The sequence below is a fragment of the Furipterus horrens genome, unplaced genomic scaffold (genome assembly GCF_987537825.1).
Source record: "Furipterus horrens unplaced genomic scaffold, mFurHor1.1.pri manual_scaffold_4, whole genome shotgun sequence".
Classification (NCBI taxonomy): Eukaryota; Metazoa; Chordata; class Mammalia; order Chiroptera; family Furipteridae; genus Furipterus; species Furipterus horrens.
Genome location: NW_028327174.1, coordinates 138517932 through 138522886, shown reverse-complemented (window position 1 = coordinate 138522886; position 4955 = coordinate 138517932). Strand labels below are relative to the sequence as shown.

The 4955-nt window shown below is 37.7% G+C and overlaps 1 pseudogene; it reads right to left on the bottom strand.

Moving 5' to 3' along the window:
- Positions 1-3832: 3832 nt before the first annotated feature.
- On the bottom strand, positions 3833-4251 carry LOC150012936 (large ribosomal subunit protein uL14 pseudogene; annotated as a pseudogene).
- Between the last annotated feature and the right edge of the window lie 704 nt (positions 4252-4955).

Below are 4955 nucleotides of genomic sequence, written 5' to 3'. Positions count from 1 at the left end.
GTCAGGGCACGTGCTTAGGTTGTGGGTTTGGTCTTCAGTCTGGGCGCATGTGAGAGGCAGCTGATCAATGTTTCTCTCTTGCATCGATGTTTCTCTCTTCTCTCTCCCTTCTTCTTTTTCTAAAATCAATAAGCATGTTTTCAGATGAGGATAAAAAAAGGAAAAAAACCTGTGAGGGCAATTTAGGTTTCAGATAAGCAAACTACAAATACTAGCAAGCACATAAGAGTGTTCAAGAACAGAAATTTGGTGGAAATAGTTTATACTCTTGGATGTGGTCTCTGTGCGGATGGACACTAAATGAAGAGGGTTTGGGAGATGCATCTTTTTATGATGAACATCTTTGTATTTCATGAGGAACTTAGAGATAACATACCCTTATGAATGGGTGCTGGAGGATCCCTGAACAGGGCCTCTGTTAGTAAAACAAACAAACAAAAAACCCAGTCTTGTTTCTAGGATAATTATGAATTCATTGACAAGTCTTTGTGAATCTCAAATGATGCGAACATTTTATCATGCTACAGTTATTTTAACATGTGCTAGGGTGGAATTGTTTTGGTCCACAGCTTTTTTTTTGGCACTTTAAAATTACCCCACTGTGCTAAATTACTTTCAAAGTAACTAGATTTGAATGATTTGATTATAGTCATTAAGATTTCTGTAAGGTTTACAAGTCTCTAACATTTAAGTTTCTGTAAGATACTGTGGTACTTGCATCTTGTGGTCAGGTGACCCAGGAAATTCAGAACCTATTGCCTCGTCCTGTAACTCCCCTGAAACCTGAAGCAGAATGGGATGACTGGCGAAGGGTCTGCTGGGGCCTGGCCTGGTGTCGGGCCTGGCCAGCTCATGGACTCAGAGGGTCTCTCTCTTGGAGGGCAGTGACCTAAGGTCCAGCTTCAGAGCAGAAAAGGAAATTTCCTGGGCTCTCTTTTCCCTAGTCCACACTGAAATCTCAGGTCCATAAGCTTACTTTTAGGCAGAAGAAGGGCAAGCCCAAGGAAAAGTATTGTAAGAAAGAGAAAGGCTGAAGGCTGCAGGAAGCTTTCTAAGCAGGAGATCCTCACTCACCTGAGGAGGCCTGCTGAGTCACTGAGTCACTCCACAGTCTAGGAAGGCCACAGGGCTGCCAGGGCTGTGAGAGCTAATGGCACCCAAAAAGGGAGTCAAAGCTGCCACCAGAAATCAAACAAGCAAATCAAACAAACAAACAAACAAAAAGTGGAAGTGTGTTTTCACTTAAGACTTTGTTATAACCATGGTGTTGTTGCTGGGCTTGCTTTCCTGTAAGTGGAGAAATGATTCATATCATCTAAGTAATTCTTCCAAAATTAATGTGATATTCATGATGGACTTTGTAAGGCCTGGACTAAAACTGCTCTATAGGAAACAAATAGTTATATAGAGACAGCCAAATGTTGTTTCACAGTTATTGAAGCAGTGAACATATGTTACATGTTTTTAACTGTAGCTGCCTCAAACCTGGCTAATCACTGGAAACACTGGGGAGCTTTCTGGTTGGTCCTTAGAATCTGTAATTTTCAAAATTATCAGGTCTTTCTCATGGTCAGCCGGGTCTGAGAACTGCACTGTGCCATGTGCTGCTGCTTGCCCAAATGGGTGTTTTGTTTAAACTGTCATTTAAGTGCCTTTCTCTGTGTTCTTCTAAATTCCAACTGTTGTTTAGACCCAGCTCGTGTCTCTTATCTTTGATGAGACCTACTCTGAATCCCTGATTAAGCAAAGTACTCTATTGTCTGAATACTTAGAGAATCTATTTCTCACCTTATATACATGCTCATCTTTTGATATCTATAAATTTGATTCCTTCAGATGTGGGGGCAATCAAGTGTGTAACTCTTTAAGATCTCCAAGAGATTAATGCTCACACAAACAGATGCTTAATATATACCTGATAATTAAAAAAAAATTCCAAACCTAAATTGATCAATGTGAAATACTTCAACTATGAGTCTACTTAGAAATGTGTCTGTTGCTAAGAAGAACATGAAAATACAGGGAAACTGATGGTCCAAGTGGCAGTAATGGGGATTCAGACTTTTCATAAAAGAGTCCGTCCCAAACCCCAGGCATTGTAGGCTTGCTCTGTGCAGAGATCTCAAAGGTAAGTCAATCTCTGGGATAGTTAAATAAATTAAAGGGCTGAATGAAAAGTTTCATATTAAGATTGTTACATTTTACACAAAGTAGTACAATACAGGCAGTTGTCCCTGTGTATGGTTTCAATAGGCATGAATTCCAGTTACTAAAATTTAGTTAAATAACACAAGTCCCCTGAAAATATGGTTTAAATGTCATCACCATTTGAACTGTAAGTGCATAATATATAATCTGCTGCTAGCTCTTCAGGCTGCAAATCACTATATAAATAACATGCACATCAAGATGAGTAACCAATCATGTCACTTATTTCTAAGTCCACCAGTAACTGGTCAGTCACCTGTGTCTGAGTTCGCACCGTCGGCACAGCATGCAGTTGTGCTGCCGTCTTGTTTCCCCGTCATAAACCCACGTGACATTTCACAAACGTGGATTATTGGAAGAGGAAATTGGCCCAAAAGATGGAAGGCTAACAAAGAAATAAAAAGTGAATAAGCCTAAAAGTATAATTTAAATGAAAAAAATAAATGGAGTTACAGAATTGTTGACTGTGGAAACCTTGACACTACTGCTATTTGCGTGATTCTAGACATGCAGCTGGAGAAACTTGGGAAAGGTGAGTTATGACTCTAAGTTAAGGGAAGTAATTTTGACAAAGAGGATGAAGATACCGTGGAGTGCAGAAATCGGGCTAAGAATTTTATATTGTAGGAACTCTCAGACATATTTCATGATATTAAAAATACAGAGATGATGAGGGACACTTCATAATGATTAAAAAGGATTAATTCATCAAGAAGACAAAACTTATAAATGTGTACATATTCAACAATTTCAAAATATGTCAAATAAAAACTTATGGAATAAAGGGATAAATAGTAAAATCAGCAATCATCATTAGAAATTTTGATATCTCTTTCTCAGTAATTGGTAGAATTTTTAGTCAAATTTAGTACAGATCAAGACTTGACCTAACTTTTCCAGGACACTACCCACGCTTCTACAGAATATAAGTTCTTTTCTAGTGCCTATGGCACTTCCACCAAAATACACCATATACTAGAACATTACATTTCAGAAGATTGAAATATTGCACAGTATCTTCTCTGACTACAATCAGAGATAAATAACATTACGGGTAATACATAAGACAATAACTAAATTTTTAGAAAATTTTTATGAGCATATTTTGTGTTTGGGTTCAGTAATTTGAATTATCTTATATACATTCTTGAGAACTGTCATAAATAGTCCCCACCCCATTGGTCTATTCTGAACATTGTAACATGCCACCATTAGGCTCATAGGAGCGATGGCATTTGAATTCATTCAAAGAGCACCTGGCTGTGGTTTAGGTGACAAATCATCAAAAGAGTTAGCTATGAGAGGAACAATTAGGTCAAGTTGCTTTGGCTTTGTTTTTCCAGATGGCATATAAAGTATCTTCAAAATTTTCCCAATTTTTTAAATCCACTCTGCCAATCTCTGTCTTTCAATTGATGTATCTCTAGCTATATAATTTATTAGCTAATGTTAGGACTGAAGTCTGCTATTTATTTTTTGTTTTCTATTTGTTCTGATTTTAGTTTTCTTTTTCCCTACTTCTTTGTAGGTTACTTTAACATTTTTTTGAATTCCATTTTTGTTTTCTGGGTGGGGGAGAAAATAATTTTTATTGAGTTTATTTCTTTACAAACATACTGGAGAATCATGCAATGCTGCCGACATTGAATGCAGCCCTGGGCCACAGTCTGTATGCTCCTCTGTGGCTGGTCCTGTGATGGCAGACCTGTCATCTCACCTTTATTGTTTTTATAGTATGACCCCTCATTGTCTTCAAAATAAAGAAACACGTCATCTTTTCTCCAGTAAGACTTTCATTGTCAAATTACCACCATGGAATGTACCTTTTCTCTGAGGTCTGCTTGCCTTTTCAACTGTGGCCATCACCCTGTCTCCCACATCAGCAGTGAGAAGTCTGTTAAGTTGTCCATTATTCCTCTTCACAAGATGATCTCGTTTTTGGGCTCCTGTGTTATCAGCACAGTTGATCATGGCTACTACTGGAAGACCCAGGGAAATCTGGAATTTCACACCGGAGGACATACCACATCCTTGCTTCGACATCTTGAATATCATAAAGGGATAGAAAAAACCCATTTTTGTTTATTATTTTTACTTATTGTCTCTAGTGTTTTTGAGTGTATCACTTTATACAGGTTACCCCCACTATTCAAAAGTAGAGCATTCCTTTGAAACCTTTCATAAGCCAAAATGGCATAAAGCAAAGAGTATTTACTACTTTCTGAAAGTTTGTGTTATGCCACCTGGCCTACAAAAGACCTACATTCGTACATTTTTGTGAACTGAAAGAAATCCAGAAAATTTTTGCTTTCACGAAGAAAAACCATTACTATATATTAATGTATTTATACATTAATGTATATATATGTATATATATATGGGTTACCTGGATTTACAACTTCTTAATTGACAACTTCAGGTATTATGCATATTTATATATGAGATCTGTCCAGAATAAGTACAGCCAGTGTTAATATAATGAGAACAGTTTGTGCAACATCAATGTAACCTGGCAGCCAAGGAGGGTGGACTGGAGTGTGCATGCATGAACAATGATGACTTCACTGTAATAGTCAGTGGGGGCAGTAGACACCACTGAGTGGGCATGTGTACTGTGTGGCCATCACATTTAAAATGACTGATCAAGTAGAGCAATGAATTTGCATCAAATTTTGTGTTAAGCTTGAACATTCCTCCACAGAAACTATTCAGATGATTCAGAGGGGTGACAGCTATGGGCAACTGGT